General features: G+C 50.7%; 1 protein-coding gene across 1 annotated transcript in view; it reads left to right on the top strand.

The window, feature by feature from the left end:
* The first annotated feature begins 3,543 nt into the window (after positions 1-3,543).
* Positions 3,544-17,070, top strand: part of Spsb4 (splA/ryanodine receptor domain and SOCS box containing 4) — a 63,310-nt gene continuing 49,783 nt past the window's right edge. Inside the window, exon 1 of the mRNA XM_055629780.1 lies at positions 3,544-3,578. The gene's annotated coding sequence lies outside the window, so the exon portion shown is untranslated. The remainder of the gene's footprint in view (positions 3,579-17,070) is intronic.

Below are 17,070 nucleotides of genomic sequence, written 5' to 3'. Positions count from 1 at the left end.
ACAAACATTTTCTTAGCATTTCCACAGTCAAGGATCAGTGTGGCTCAGTTTATGCCTCTGGTTTGGGTGTTTGGGGATATGTAAAGACATCAAAAGGACTGCAGCCTGATGGGAAGGCTCAGCTGAGGAGGAATGTGCTACCCCGGTGCCAGGCCTCTGTCCCTCACCAGGTTTCCTCACAACACAGCACCTGGCTTCCTTCAGGGGTTGGTGCCAAAAGAACAAGAGAGACAGTGAGTGCCCAGAGCAGCTGGTCTTTTCATTAACCCAATCCTAGGACGAACATCCTGTCTGTCCTACTGTGTTCTATTGGAGAAAAGCAAGACAGCGATTCCAGCCTACACTTCAGAGGAAGGGGACAGCAGTTCCGGGTCAGGGATTACCCAAGGCCAGTTTGTAGGCTGCAGACGACAGTTTAAAGAACAGTGGATCAGGCTGTCCAGGCTGTTCCTGAAATGGCAAATTGTTTTCTCTCCCTATGGGATTGTTTCATCTCAATTGAAATATTCTCTCTGAGAGGGGGGAGAAAGATTCAGTATGACTCCTGAAACTAAGAAAACTTAGAAGGCTCAGAAATCTCATGAAAGTTACAGGATTCACAAGGCCCCTTCTCAAGCTTGTAAAAGCTGGGGTGTGGGGACTCTTCTGATTGCAAGCTATGCAGGAAGACCCAGAGATGCAACTTCCCCGAGTTGTCCTCCATACTGGGATAGGCGTTTTAGTGATAGCTTTGTGTCTCTTATGCTTCTATAAGCTTCTGTAACTCCAATAAATTTCCTGGTTCACCAAACTAGGCTTGGGTGGAATTATGTCTCTGGTCTTCCATGGATATTCTACCTGGAATGAATAGATATTTGTGCACATTTCAAACCTGGGGACACACCATGTCTATGGTATTCAAGGGGGTGGAGTAATTGGGAAATTTCAGTGACACCTGGGGGTGCTGAGGCAAGTCACATTTGTAAAGCCTGTGGAGTGAACCTATCTGGCACACAGGTTTGTGTTTGGGGGAGTAGTTTCTCAACTTGTGGCTGCTGACCCCTCCCCACCTTGTTCTTAAGCTGTTGTGAAATCTCCCAGCAAGGAGGAAGAAATGAGTGTTGGTCCAGGTAGAGAAACCATCAGCTGGAGAGTCTTAGGCATTTTGTTGTTCTTTTCAGGCTTATTTAAAGCGTAGGAGTGTTTTGCCTGCACGAATGTATGCACATCATGTACGTGCCTGGTGCTCATGGAAATCAGCAGAAGGCATCTGACTTGGAACTGAGGTTGTGAACCACCATGTGGGTGCTGGGAATTGAACCCTGGTCTTCTGCGAGAACATCGGAGTCATGTCTCCAGTCCTTGGAAAGTCTTGCTTAAGTTCCCCTTTACTCCGAGTTTTCCGCATTTCTCACCTCATGCTGTCCAGCTCTATCAGCACCACAACAGCTGGCAGAGCAGATGCTCTAGAAACGTCCTGAGGAGGGAAGAGATTCGAGGAGGAACAAGCAAGTGTGTGCATGGGTCGCATTCCTTCAGCAACTCTTCTGTGCAGTCCCAAGGGTATGCGGAGACGCACGGGTACAGAGGGACAGACATGCAGACATGCAGAAATAAAATCATAAGCACCATAAACACTTTGCCACACCACTGAGCTGTCCTGATTGGCAAAGCCCTGTTTATTGCTTGGACCTTTGCAGAAGCCTCCGAGTTGGCCTGTGCTATTCATACATCTATCTATCCATTCCGCAACTGGTTATCATTCTGGACAGCCAGTCTGTGAAGGTCAAGAGGCCTGCCTAAGTTATCTTGGGGGAAAGCCAAGCCCTTTGGATGGTCTCCAAGACCCTGAGTACCCACTCCTGTTTCATCTTACCTTCCGTTCTGGCTCCAACACAGGCTGTTGGAGGCACCTACTATGAGACCATGATGCCTTCCGCATCTAGCAGCTAATTCACGCAGCCACGTCTGAAAGGAAACATCCTCAAATTGCCCCCCTCCGTCTGGAGGATGAACTCCAGAGTCTGGGTCAACACATTTTCCTCTTGGGATCTGATCTCAGGTGCTTGTCTTTTGTGTCCATGGGGGGAAAAAAAAAAAAGACACTTCCTGATGTAGAATCTTTGCTCGAAGCCCATCAGAGAGGAGTTAGGTCAGTGAAGACTGGAACGGACCTGACGTCAACTCTGGGATCGCAAGAAGGACGCGCTGGCCAGGAGCCTTCGCTTTACCCAAGGAAACAAACCTGAGAGGAGTCCAGAGGGTCCCCTACTCTGGCCACGCCCTCTTCCTTATCTGTGAGCTCAGGCTAGTTTGGGAGCCGCCCACCATCAGCGCTTGTCAATGATTCCTCTCTTAGGTGGGCGGGGAAAGGCACCGTAGAGCAGGTGCCTGCCGCATGAAATTGGACTTTGAAAGATGAGTTAGAGTCCGGCCTCAGAAATAAAGTGTGGGCATGTGTGTGCCTGAAGCATGGGGTCTTATTAAAGCATTCTCTTGCCCGGTCGCCGTTTCCCACACGCCTTGAGCGCAGGCACCAGAGCAATCCGGTGACTGTGCAATCTCCTCTCCTCATCCCCGCCCCCATGGGGCCAACACCGAGGCTCTCCGAGGCACGCTTGAATGAATGGGGGAGGACCCGCGCGCATGAATGAACGCGTGTGTGAGCGAATGTCCAGGCCGGCAGAGGAGTGAATGGCGTCCGCGCCACTCCGGCTCAGGGCCGGGGGCGCGGGTTTCACTACCCTCTCCCGCCAGCTGGTGGCCTCCAGAAGGTGGCAGAGCCGGCAACGGCTCGAACTGGGACGGCCGGGGCGCGGGATGGTGGGGGAAGGGGCGTTCCCGGCGGCCGCGCCTTCCGCGGCTATTGGATTAGTGGCCTTCAGGGATGAGCTCAGCCGGATCGGCTTTCAGCTGCAGCCTCCAGGCCGGCCGGGAAGGCGGGGAGCGGGCGACCGTGGAGGAGAAGGAGGAGGAGGAGGAGGAGGAGGGGGAGGCGGCGGCTGCAGCATCCAGAGCTGGCCCCGGCGCTCGGCGCGCCCCGCGCACAAAGGCGCCCGGCCCCTGGGGAAGGCGATGAGCGCACCGCAGCCCGGGCCCTGGCCACCGCTGCAGCCCTCGCGGCGTGCGCCCGGGGCGCTGGGGAAGAAACCGGGCGCTCCGGGGAGCGGCGGCCGGGGGGCGGCCCGTGCGCCCTGAGCGCGGAACTCGCCGCCCTCCGGGGTCAGGAGCCGAGCTTCGGGGCGGCCGGGGTGAGGGAGCTTCCGAGCCCTCGCTGAGCTCGGCGGCGGGTCGGGCGCTTCACTACCCCGGGACCGGACCTCCGGCGCCCTCTCTCGCTGCTCCCGAGCGCCAACTTCGCCAAGAACGTCCCTAACTCCAGGGCACCCTGCGGGGATCGAGAGGGCGCTGCCGCCGGGCACCAGCCGAGGGGACGCGCCGCTGGCGAAGGAGCAGCAGCCAGCACCCGCGGGGTCGCTCGGGCGCCCCTGAGTGGGCGGCGGCGGCAGCAGAACCCTCTCCCGGGAGTCCGGGACCTGCCAGCGCTGGGGATTCCTCCCGGGCGGGCGGGCAGGCAGGCGCTGGCCCTCTCGTTTATGGTAAGTGCTCTCTCTCCAGCTCCGGTTAAGGGGTGATCGCCGGCCAGTACCGGTCACACCCGGTGCTCTTGGGGGGGGGGGTGTCTCTCTGGTCCCGGTCCGCGGGAATGTCTCCGCGATTTGTGCCAATCCAAGCTGCTGGGTTTGCGCTGAGCCCCGGACCCTGCGAGGAGGCCAGCGTCTGGGACTGTGGGTTTGAAACCCTCCGCTCTCGGTGTGGTGGAAACAACACACACACACAAAATTGACCCCACAGTCACCTGGCTGTATTTCGGTCGTACATCCGTCACTCTCAGGGGTGACCTTGGTTGGGCCAGGCACCGCAGCCTCGGTCTCCCCGTCCGTAGGATGGGGATGGTAATTGTGCCCCTTTTTACTAGTGTGCTGGAGGGGACTGCGGGGTGGTGCGGGGACCTGCGCCTGGCCCTCGGGAGGCGCTCGGTCTAGCGCTGGTGATCAGCCTCGTGACCCCGAGCACATCATGCAGTTTCCCAGGGCTGTAGTAGCTGCCTCAGCTGTGTGGCCAGAACAGTAATTTCTGGGGGTCGGCTCGCCTGTGGCTTTCGGGGCTGCGGAAGTAAGCGCCTAGGCGCTGGGGGTAATTGTTACGGTTGTCTCCGACGCTGGGGCAGTGTAGACTGCCCGGTCCCCAGCCTGGCTGTGAGACAAACTTGGAGAGGATCGGGGCTCGGGGAAACAGAGAGGAAGCCAAAGCCCAGAGTACAGCAGATGAGTGCAGCAAATGTGCCCACTCGGGTTGAGTCAGGAAAAACGAGGGACCCCACACCCCTGGCTGGAGAGTTCCAGGAAGTGTGACTCCCACCGCCCCGTGGCCAAGGGCGGACTGCTGAGCCGAGAAGAGAAGAGGGCACATCTGTGTGTCTGTCTCAAGCCCTGCAGTTCCGGGCTTGAATTCGAATTCTGCTTCCCATCCCAAGGTGTGACCTTCAGCGATTTCTCTTAAGGCCCGCAGCTCTTCTGTGCCTCCCCTCCCCCGTTTTCCTCCCTCTTCCCTCCTCCTCTCTCTCTCCCTACTCCAGGATTTGGGTGTGAACAGCCCTCTTCTTATCCTCCCACTCATCTGCCCCAAACAGTTGTTGAGCCTCTTTGGATCTAGAAGAGATGAAGGGGATGAGGAAAAGTTCACTCTTCCCACCCTGCCCTGTGGGACGCCATCGGTGCATTAACCGCCGAGGTCTCTGTTTCCTTGCTTTGGCACTTCCGTCTTTTCAACTAAACCGCGCAGTTTCTGTTCCACGGGCCGATGGAGGCTCCTTCAAACTCTCCCCTCCAGACATTCCCTCTCCCAAACCACGCAATGTTGGTTTAGGGTAGAGCGACAGAACGTGTCCTACTTCACAGGAGGCCGCAGCTACTGAGACGCACACCCTGACTGCATGTTCTAAACTTCCATACAGCAAGGGTGGTGAAGAGAATTTAAGCCACTCTTGGCAAGCTGCAGACAAAATGAACCCACCCGGCCGTGGCATCCAAGTATCTCTTCAGTTTGTATTTCTCTTTGATTTGGAAGGATGATACGTTCAGTGACACAGAAATAAAGTCTTCAAGGAAAAGGCATTGCCGGAAGCTGCCAAAAGGCATGGCAAATCCAGGAAAGAACTGCTACTTAGTGCTGAGGCCTCCTGTCTTCCGATTTGGAACAGATCTGTGGTGTGTGCTGGGAATGGACCCCAGTGCTTTGCGTATGCTAGCTAGACAAGGGCTCCACCCCTGAGCTCTAGCCTCTGTCCAAAATGTGTAAAGAATCTTCAAGACAAGCAAGAGCCCCAAAGGACAAAGACTACAGACAGTTCACACACAGAAAGCCAAACAGAAATAACACGGAAACCCGTGTGCCCTACCTCACTCAGTAAGGAAAAGTCTGGGGTTTTTTTTGTTTTGTTTTGTTTTGTTTTGTTTTGTTTTGTTTTGTTTTCAGAATCAGATAGCGAATGGTAATAACCATTCTTTAGTAAGAAGAGTTTATCCTCAAAAATGTAAATAGACCAAATTCCTCTCTAGCTAGAACTTCCCCCAAGCTGCCAGGAGTAAAGGCTGGGTATGCCCTCTGGGTCTGGCCACACGGACCCCACCTTGTTTTTCATCATTTGTCTCTCCCCCACTCCTGAGACCCTGGCCTAAGATCTTGGTTTCGCTCCAACACTCCCAGGGCGTATTCCTTTCCCGAGTCCCACTCCCACCCCGAGTTGGTCACAGGATGGGAACCCTGTCATCCTTCATGGAAGCCTGTCCTGCAGACTTCATTCTCGTCCCAGGATGTGGCTCAGGCCCGAGGCAAGGTCTTTGCCCTTTGAGAAAAAGGCGTAGTGCTACTCATCATGCTCCAGTTTGTTAATTTTTTTTTTCTAAGCTGTCTGGCTCATTGCCACACATCGGTGCTCCTGAAAGGGCCCTCCACGGTTGGCACGGTAACAAAAGATCTCCAGGAGCTCCCTAGATAGAACAAGGAACTGGATGTGGAAAATCAGGACAGTAGAGGGACCTAGGTCCAAGTCATTAGAAGTCTTTTCTGGTAATCATTAAAAAAAAAAAAAAAGTACTTAATATATGCACTTAACTTGTGTGGACATGATCACTCATACTTGGCAAAAAGATCAATAATAAAAAATTAAGAACCTAGAAGCACATTTAGATAAAACATGGTCCCTACATGACTGGCTTTCCTTCCTGCCGCTGCTCAGATACAAGCATGTGTTCTGAGGTTGCAGGAAGCAGCCGCTTGGCCCATCCTTCGGGAAATACTCCAGATGAGCAGTCATAAACTTTGTGGAGTGTTGATTGCATAGGATTCTTGATTCACACATTGAATCGGAACTTAATCCACATTTCAAATGTATACTTAAGTTGCGAAAAGGAAAAAAAAAAGGTGCTTGTTGATAAAAACACAAATTATTCCGTCTGAAAAGCATTTCTCATTTTAGGGTTGTTTTGTTTTGTTTTGAGATGGCTTTCCCCCTGCAGCCCATGCTGGACTAGAACTCAGTGTAGCCCAGGCTGCCCCCAAACTCTCAATCTTCCAGACCCTGCCTTCTCAGTGCTAGAATTGAAGGTGTGTGCCATCCTACCTGGCTCACGCAAGTACTTCTTCATACACGTGGGCAGTGTGCACAGGACTGGTTTAGAAGATGGGTGGCAATTAGCCGGGCACTGGCTTCTAGAAATAGCGTGTGATGCAGGAGACCTCAGTGGGACTAGACTGTTAGTGGGGAAGAGAGATGGAGGGAGTATGTCACGGAGGCGCCACAGAGGCGTGAGAGAATGTCAATAGGAAATGAAGATGAGCAGGTCCCAAAAGCTTCGGGTAGGAAGGGTGTGAACTTACTTGAGAGCCTGGCATCACTGGTTGGAGAAAGGCTAAAAGGACAGACCGTGAGGCCCTTGGGTTGTCAGTCAGCATGTTTGAGTGTGCAGGTGATAGGCAGTTTGGTTGGGTTTGGCCTTTTGGCTACGAGGTGGGTGGGTTAAAGAATGAAGACAAGATCACAGGCCCTCCCTAGGAGACTGCTTCAGTAATCCCCGTAAGGCAGTGGTTCTCAGCCCTCCCAACGCTGTGACCCTTTAATACAGCCCCCCCCATTGTGGTGACCCCCGACTGTACAGTTATTGTCATTGCTACTTCATAACTGTAATTTTGCTACCGTTATGAATCATGATGTGAATATGTGATTTTATTTGATTTTGGTTTTTTGTTTGTTTGGTTTGGTTTTTCAAGATAAGGTTTCTTTTTGTAGCCTTGGCTGTCCTGGACTCACCTTGTAGACCAGGCTGGCCTAGAACTCAGAGATCCACCTGCCTCTACCTTCCTGAATGCTGGGATTACAGGCATGAGCCACCGCTGCTGACTAATGTAAATATCTGACGTGAAGGATTTCTGATATGAGACCCCTGTGAAAGCGTCCTTTACCGTCAAAAGGGGTCTCAGCCCACAGGTTGAGAACCATTGCCCTAAGGCCTAACACCACCTAGGGGAAGTAAAAGGCATTGAGTGGGAGTGACAGAGAGGGTAATGAGAGATGGAAGAGCCTGAGCTCAGCCCAGGACTTATGATTCTCAAGTTCCAGTGGACCCCAGATGTGCCACAGTTTTGAGAAGGTGGCCGTGTGCTCAGGGGGAAGCTTAAGATGGAAAGAAAGCACTACAAAGCCACTCAACGTTGCATCTAGAGAAGCCAGAGGCTGAGTCAGGGAGGGTAGGCAGGGCTGGAGACATCTGCAGAGGGCTAGAAGGGCAGGTTTTGAGAAAGGATGCACAGAAGGAGGAGGCGGAGTTTAAGACTTTGCTGTGAGTTGTTACACTTAGGGGGGTTGGCAGGAAAGTTGGTGTGGACATTCTACTTCTGCAAGTGGGGCTAGTATCGCCTCTCTGGGTTGTGACCCTGTGAATTGTGTTTACAGTGAATCACACCCCTGTCTTTTCCAGCAATGAGTGAATGGTCCGGCTTTTCTTTCGGGAAACCCATTTTCAGACAAGCCATTATGTCCAGTGAGGTAGGAGATAAACGAGACTACTAGGTCCTTTTAATAGATGTTTCCCTAGAGGGCCTCACTGGCAGCACCCTCCTCAATCCTGTTTGCCATGCTCTGCCTCAGCTTGAACCAAGGCTGGGTCTCCCAGCTGTACTATGAAGCAAACCACAGGTATCTGGGGAAGCTACACCACTGAGCAGGACTGTTCATGGTCCCACTGGATCTGTTCTGCGTGTCTTTCAAATGACCTTGTAGAGTAGGCAGGCCTGCTCACACCCACACCCACCCCCCAGCAATCCTCCTGCCTCCTAGCTCCTGCTCTTCTTGCTGGCTGACAGCTGAGCTTTTATCCCAGGAGCCTCGGACTCTGTGTGGGAGGAGGATTCCCATGGAAACCCCAGGAGGAGGCGAAGCTGAGGAAACCTCATTGATTGAGCACTAGGACGGGCAGAAGTCGGGAGTCGGCCCACCTGGGCTGGACAGATGGCTGCTTTTATGGGGGGGGGGGGGAGGCTGGCCTAGCCAGTTGTCTTGTGAGCTCCCTGTGTGTATTATGGGAAAATCTAATGGACATCTGTGGCTAAAGCCCCAGGGGTTCCATAGTTTATTCACTGTTGGTAGGCTAATTCTGGGTGGTCATGTTTTCATAAAATACCCATGCAATTTAGTGTTTGTAGCAAGAGAAGTTTGCAAACAGTCCATCGGCCAGACCAGCCAGGTCTTCTTTGCCCTGAGTAGCTGTCTGGAAGAGCCGGAGGTCGGTAGCATGGTACTTTATTTGTTTATTCATGCTGCAGTTCACCCACCATTTTCTCTATACCAGACCCTTGGGGATGAACATGTCCTGGGAGCTCAACCATAGAAACCTCTCGTTCTGGAAGTCTCCCAGTCTGGCTCCTCAGGATAAGGTGGGGACAAGTACAGGCCCTCAGGGGCAGGAGGTGTTCATCCCAGCATTGTTGATGGTCAAGCTGAATGGAATTACACAAGACAGGACGTGAGGGAGGCGTGCAGGGACGGGGTGGGGGAGACAGTGGCAGCCAGCCAGGGAGCTAGAGAAGGCAGTCATGGAGCGTTGTGGGCACTGCTGATCCTCCTGGGAGGCTTAGAATTTGGCTTAGAAGTTAACCTGGCGCACGACTTTAATCCCAGCATTCAGGAGGCGGAGGCAGGTGGATCTCTGAGTTTGAGCCCAGCCTAGTCTACAGAGTGAGTTCCAGGACAGCCGGGGCTACACAGAGAAGTCTGTCTCAAACAAAACAAAACAAAACAAAATAATCCTTAGGAGGGTCTAAGCAGAGAATGTGTTCTGGTCAGGTTTGTGTTCTCCCAAAAGCACCTTACCATCTTCTTAAGGAAGTTTAGTGGTGTCAAGCCCCTTGCTTCTGCAGTCCTTGTCATTATTCACAGCTGTCGCAGGGTCTGACCCCTCAGCGGTGCCCTTCCCTGGAGGGGAGTAATTGGATTTCATACTTTCCTGTAGCTGTGAATCACCCCCTTGGGGGGGGGGGTAGTCATCATTACCGCTGGTTTAAAAAAAGGTATGAAACTTGCCCTGGCTCCTGACCCCAGCAAGGCTAAACCCTGAAGGGTTATACTGAACAGAAGGCCACACTGAAGAGAAGGCATGTCACTCAGCATCACCAAATGCCTTCCATCATCAGGCCCCTTGACGGCAGCCCCCTCCCCTGTTGAGCCTAGCCAGCCAGGCCCCTAAGACTGACTTGTCTGTGGAAAGTGCAGTGTATTATAATATGCAAATCACCGAGACTTTTAGAACAGTGTGGCAAGGCTGCTTCCTACAGCCTCTTTGCCCTGCTGAGTAATAAAACTCACTAGGGATCTGGGAAGGGCCATGGAGAGTTTGAGTTTCTGTTTTCCTGTTCAGTCATGACTGAAGCCTCAGAATGAAGCGGATGCTTCGGGATAATGTCATTAAGCATCGCCATTGGAGCATGGCATAAACATTCAGTTTGGTTTGGGAAGTGGACCCGGGGCTCTTTGGTGTGCTTCAGTGTGCCTGCTGCTCATTGGGTTGATTCCCATCAGGAAGTTGGATTTTATTGTACGTCCAGTGTGCCTGGCCGTGGGCCCCATGCTGCAATAGAAATGAGAGGAGAAATGTGGCTGGCTAGAGCGAACGGGCAGGGACCAAGTCTGGTAGAGTCATTACTGTGTCCCCAGCTCTCAGCTACATGGTGCTTGGCACACTCTAGGCACTGCCTAAGTGTTTGTTGAATGAATACACAGAGCGGAGGAGGTGCACTGCAGTCTCCGTGGACGAGACCAGCAGGTTACAGCCGAGAGCCAGCGGCTCAGAGAGCATGGCGTGTGTAGTGCTCAGTGTCCTCGCCACCTCACTGAAGCCCTCCTTGCTCTGTTCTCTGAAAGAGCCCCCCAAGGGCCTCCCTGAGCTAGGTGCCTCCTTTCAACAACCTACCTGTGTGTTGGCCTTGTGTGCAGAGCTTTTGTTTGGGGAAGGTGGCCTCAGCAAGAAGCAGATGACCGTGTCCAGAAGGATGTCCCTCCTGACCAGACCGGGGTGTACAGAACAGAAGTAGGCCTCTAGAAGCTTGGGGGAGCAGGGATGGTTTCCTGAAAGAGGCAGAAGTCACCAACTAGGGGCCCTGACTCCAAACACCTCCACATTGAATTCTGGGCATTTGGTACAGACTTTCACGCCACAGCACAATGCTACAGCAATGGCAGAAGACTAACACAACTTAAGGGGAATCTTGTCCTTCCCCGGATGCCTGATGAGGATGCTATTGGTAACCGCTCCCACCGTTGTGAAGGCTGAAGAGGCAAGGGGGGAGCTGACAGTGCCTTAGTGCCGAGTCTCAGAAGTCCTCATCCAGGGCCCAGCGGACAGGCGGAATCCAGGCAGCATAGGTCCCTGGCTTGTGTTATGTATCGCTGCTGCTGGTTTTCTATAGTGGCTTGACATGAGTGCCCATGGAGGCCCTGCATTGGGGAGCAGCAAAGGGACAGTCTGTTTACACGCCCACTTTGTCATACCCTGAACGTTGGGAGCCTGCGGTTAACAGAGATAAAGACTTGGAGGGAGACTCTGCCAGGGTGGCCCAGCGTGGGACAGTCAAAAACTGATCAGGGGCTGTCCCCAAAATGCCCCCAACGACAGCACCTGAAAAGTTGTCAGGCTATGTAAATGGCTAAAGCAGGTAGCATGTGGGGGAGAACAGTCACGCAAAGTGGTGACAATGCCCCGGAGGGAACTTGTCTAAGCAGTGTGGAGGAAGATGCGAGAGCCCAGGCCAGCCCAGGTCTGCTGTTCAACCAGTGATGTGGCCTCCATCACATTACGCAATTCCTCTGAATGAAGGAGCATGCCGTCTGCCTCGCAGTGTCTGTGGGAAAGCTGGCGGGCTCACTGGCGTCTCTGACATCCTGGGCTTTGCACTGCATCCAGTAGGCTTTACCTTGATACCTTCATTCCATGGCCTCTCAGGGCCTCTTCGTGGGAACTGTGATCCTTCTACACGTTGCCTGGTTTCAATGGCTCTTCTATGACCCACTTAATCTTCTCTCTCTCCGGCTGAAATTGAGTACCTCATGGGCAGGGCTGTGAGCCTGAGATGTAGGCTGGAGGCCGTGGCCACAGCTGCGGCGGCCTCTGTATGCCGCGGTGCCTGGCTGGATCTGGAATCGCTTTCCTAGCGCTGATAGTTGAGGTGAGTGATGGAGAAGCAAGAGCGATCAGAAGCAAAGGAGGCTTTGAGCTTAGCACAGGGCCAGCTCTGCATCTTCTAGCTTTAAGTGGGCAGTGTTCCTCACCGCTTCCGTTTCCTAGACTATTATTATAGGAGCTTAAGGTACAATTCTTCTAATGAAGAATTAAAAAGCCAGGTTGCAGCTCTCTTGCCTCCCAGCTTATGCCCTTGGGCAGTCACTATAGACTCTCAGGTGTTTCCTTGGGCTCATGTTAGGTTCAGCAATTGCATCCCCTTATTCATGCCACACACACACACACACACACACACACACACACACACACACACACAAAACCTGTGTATCTTTTACAACGTGGTTGAGGCTCACGGGCTGAGTAAGATCAATAGGAAGAGCGAGAGGGCAGAAGCAAGTTGTCTTCTAAAACCGTACTGGGACATCCACTTCCGCTACTTTGGGGGCCTCTTTTTTATCCCATTCTCTCCCCCTCCCCCCAAACTCTTCTCTCCACCCTAAAGGCATTTTCTTGCCTCTCAAGTCTTCCATTATCAGAACGTTCTCTTTCTCAAAGTGTTCTGTAAGATATGTCTTAGTTACTTTTTTTTTCTCAGTGCTGTGACAGAATAGTTGACCAGAAGAAACTTGAAGAGCTTATTTGAAGTTGTAGTACAAGTGCACCATGGTGGGGAGGAGAACTGGTTACTCTGCATCAGCAGGCGGGAAGTGGAGACAACAGGGAGAAATGGGAAAATATCAGAAAAAGAGCAGGGAACACAACAAATCCCATAGCTCCCTGTCTAGCACCTGGAACTCTAGATGAAATCATCTGGTCCCCAAAGAGCTTAGGTAGCTCAGCCCTCCAGATATTTCACCCTCAACACATATAGCCTCTCTCTTAGGCCAGATCTATTATACCTGAGCTTTCCTCAGTGGATTTCCCATAGTTTTGACACCTATAACAGCCTTTCTGTTGCTGGCTGGTTCAACTCAGCTGTTCTGGCTCAGATGCCTCTTCCAAGCTGACTGGTTCAAACTGGAGTCTCTCAGCTTCTGCTCTGCTTGGCCTCAAACTAACATTAGCAATCTGTTTTGATTTTTAAAAAAAAAATTATTATTATTATTATTATTATTATTATTATTATTATTATTAGTCTGTTCTAATCTTCTTGCTCCTTCTCATTCTCTGGCTCGTTCTGTCTTCACCTGTATTTAGCTTGTTCTCTCGTTAGCCTGTCCCTGTACAACTGTTTTGATAAAATGGTCTCTTCACTCTCCCTCTGTGCTGCTCTTTCTTAAGTTGCCTCTCTTTTCCCCTGCTGTTCTCATGAGAGTTGGACATAGCCTATTCTGTCAAATCTTTCTCTCATTTGTTACTTTGTCTGCTCCTCAATAGACTTTCAAAATGGCTGTTTCCTTCTACAAACTAACTTTACCTTCATTGTATGTGATTAAAGGTGTGAAAAGACATGTCTGAATTCCAGCTGGATCACACAGACCTAGAAGGTCTTTGGATATGATCAGAGCAGCCCTGTTGCTGGATTAAAATTCCTCTACAGTTATCCTCTGATCTCTACAGGCTCACCTTGGCCTGCATGCCCCTCACCCCAAAATAAATGAACAAATGTAAAAAAAATAAATAAATGTTAGTATAAGTACACAGCAGCTATGGTTTCCTCTCGGCAAGAGACTACCACAGATTTAGTAGATGGTTTTGTGTGTGTGTGTGTGTGTGTGTGTGTGTGCGTGCATGTGTGTGTGTGTGTGCGTGTGTAACTCTCCAGATAGTATGCATTTATATATGAAAATTTAAATCTGAGTTTCTTAAAGAAAATCTTAAAAAATACCCAGTGATTGGATTTTGTGATGTCTACTTTATCTCCTCTCTCTCTCTCTCTCTCTCTCTCTCTCTCTCTCTCTCCCCCCTCTTTCTCTCCCTTTCTCTCATATGCAGGAAAGGTTCTCGATGGCTCCATGGACACCTGAAAGAACATGCATTTTTGCTTTCGAGACAAAGAACACAATACACACATCTAGTAAGATCTAGCATATTAATTACGCAGGTTTTGCCTTTTCATTGTCTCTGTCTCGTTTAGTCAACTGGTCCCTCATGAGCTGGAAGACAAGAATTAAAATCACCTGTCCCGTAGTCCCTCTAGCTTTTGCTCTGAATTATGGGCTCCATCTGAGGCGTTTGATCCTTCAGCTGTGGATCATATTTTTTATTATTGCGAAGTAGTATCCTTTGCTTCATTTAAAACTTCTGTTTTGAAATCTGCTTTACTTGCCTCCTGCCAAGGTTGTCAGGTGGAACTTACACACAGCTTTGGCCGTGTGTCTGTCCTTCCGTTGTTTTTGGCTCTGACTCACTTTGCTTGGGGATGGCTCTCATGTGTTGTATGGGGTTGGGGATTTTGTCTTGCTCCTAGTTTTTAGTCTTTACTTTTGAGTACACTGTTATGGCTACTACTTCGGTCTTAGTTTTACTGTCATGTCTTGGGTCTTTATGTCTTCTTGCTTCAATCGCTTCTTAAAACAAAGCCCTCCGGGATACGGTCTGTTTTACTTTGTGCCGCCTTCCTTCTGACAGTTTAGAAGGTTTGTGTTTTATTGTTAGTGGTGGAAGTTATCTTTAGAATAGCTATGTAGAATGAATTTAATCTTTTGTTTAGACTGTCTGCCTCCTAAAATGAGTAACTGCAGAGACTGTTTACCGATTCCATCACAGTTTCTATCTGCTTTACAGCAGCTGTTTTAAATGACAGCTTTTCTTGATTTGCTTTTTTCCCCCTTCTTTTTCTCCTTTGTTTCTCTGATAGCATCTTAAAATTTTTAAGTGACATTTACTTGTTTTGTGTTCCTGGCATGGGGGAAGGGTGTGACTATGTCAAGGGGTGCTTGCTGAGGTCAGAGAAAGCTTGGGACTTGGTCCTCTCCTTTCGCCACGTGGGTCTTGGGATCAAACTCCGGTGTTCAGACTTGGCAACGAGCACCTTACTGGCTGAGCTGCCCCAGCCCCCCCCCCCCAGCACCTTAACTACGTCCAGTTATGCTGCCTCGCTGATAGAGGTGCACAGTCTTGGATCAGGATTCTGCCGACAGATGCAGAAGGAATGCTGCAGATTTTGCAATGAGTGTGGCTCACAGAACGAAGTTTCCCAGCACTGGGGTGGTGATTTCTTTTAGTAGTTGCTACTTTTCAGTCAGCAGAGAACTGTAGCTGTGGGCTTCTCTGAGCTCCATGTCCTCCTCCTGCCCTCCCTCCCCGACACTCAGCTGCCTGTGAAGGAGGCATGCCTATGCTTCCCTCCGTTAGTTCCCTGAGAGGCCAAACACAGCTCCCAGCGCTCCCAACATCAGAAAACACATCCTGTGCCTGATGCTCCTGATTAGCCCAAAGAAGTCTTCCTTCAGGAATCCCAGCTGCCGGCCTGCTCTGCAGGCTTTCCCTCAGCCCTGACCCCGCAAGGTGCCTTCTGGAGGTGTTTTTTGGACTAGCTTTGATCTTCGCTGCTCTGGGAGGCCTCTGGCTGTGTTTGGCAGCCTTCCCCTATAAGCTGTGGTTTGGGTTACAAATGTGTCCAGTTTTGCTCAAGAGGGCGTTTGCATTCCTATTTTCTCTTTTTCCTTGAATTTGAGTGATTTCGGATAAGAAGACAAGTAACTTTATTCTGCCACCTCTAAACTCTCTAGTGCTGGGGATTTTTGTGATCTAGTATTCTCTCAGATCACACGTCACCGAGAACTTTCCAAGCCGAGTTGATACCAGCCGATGCAGGTCTTGACAACAGGGAGGAACATGGGAGTTGAGAATAAAACCGGAGGGTTAAAAAAAAAACTTCAAAATGTGTGTCTGTGCAGGGGTCCTTCCTTCCCTTCTTGACTTTGGTTGGGGTCTGCTACTGTCCGAGTGGTGTATTGTTAGACTTTCTCCATCTGTGACAAAACACCTGAGGAAACAACCTAAGGGGAGAAGGATCGGTTTTGGCTCACTGTCTCAGAGTTTCAGTTCACTGTGGCAGAGAGGATATGCCGGAAGAGGGCGGATGTGATCTCGGAGGCCAGATGCACGCAGGGAATGCCTGCAGTAGTACTGGAGGTTCGCCTGACTCTTCTCCCAGGCACTTCTCAGTCCAGCTAAGTTGACACTCAAGATATCATGGGGCTGGGGAGATGGCTCAGCTGGTGAAGTGTTTGCTGTACAAACACAAGGGCCTGAGCTTGATCTGCAGAAGCTGACAGAGCCGGGCATGATGGTTTGTGTGTACTTCTAGTTCCATCCCTGGGGAAGTGGAAACAGATGATGGATCTCTGGGACTTGCTGCTCAGCCATTTTAGCCTAATCAGGAAGTTCCAGGCCAATGAGAGACCCTTATTCTAAAAGTAAGGCAGATGGCATCTGAGGAATGCATTCAGGTTTGACCTCTGGCTTACTTACACACTATACGCACATTCACCTGACCTTACACACACACAAGTGTGCACACATTAAAAAAAAAAAAGAACCATCCCAAGTTCACCTCATGTCAAATAATAACACAAGCTATGACATTTCAGCTCTGTCTTCCAAAAGGCTCAATTCTCTCTCATAATGTCTTAAAATGCATTTAGTCTTTCTCAAAGTCTCAACAGTTGCAACGATGTTCAAATCCAAATTATCCTCTAAACCTACACCCACGCATTAAGCCACGAGCCCCTGCAAGAGCAAAAATAAGTCACATGTTTTGAAGATATGATGACACAGACTAAACATCCCTGTTTCAGTAGACAGCGTGAAGGAATGGAAAGGATGGAACCAAAACAAGACTAAAACTTCTCGGGGAAAACATGGGCACCAGGCGTCATGATGTCAGCTCTGAAAGGCCCAGCATCCTTGGTCCTGTGACGTTGTCATTTGCGATCACCTTGCCCCTTTGTTTCGGGTCTCTGCTCCCTGCCTGCTGCCTTCTTCAGCAGACATCCTGTCTTCCTGCCATCTTTGGCTTCACCTTCACAGTTTCAACTATTACCCTCTTGGAGGAATCACTTGGCTTCTCCTGGGAATCCCTTGCCTTCAGAGAAACCACATCTGTCACAGGCTGTCTAGCCACCTGAGCTCTCCTTTGTAATCTAGGTTTAATCCCCCATGATCCAATAGCCCTTGCATTCTGCATGCCTGGAAAAAAAAAAAAAAACAGAATAGTGGATAATGCTAGCATTTGCCGCCTCCTGAAGCAATAGCTAGGGCATCTTGGACCATGGCTGAAGAGGCCTCTAAGTGCCTTGATGGTTGAAAGCAGGAAATATTTCCTAAAAACCTGATGTAGTCAGGGTATCAC

Source organism: Psammomys obesus, unplaced genomic scaffold (genome assembly GCF_907164565.1).
Source record: "Psammomys obesus unplaced genomic scaffold, mPsaObe1.curated_primary_1811, whole genome shotgun sequence".
NCBI lineage: Eukaryota > Metazoa > Chordata > Mammalia > Rodentia > Muridae > Psammomys > Psammomys obesus.
This window is presented reverse-complemented; position numbering and strand designations above follow the sequence as displayed.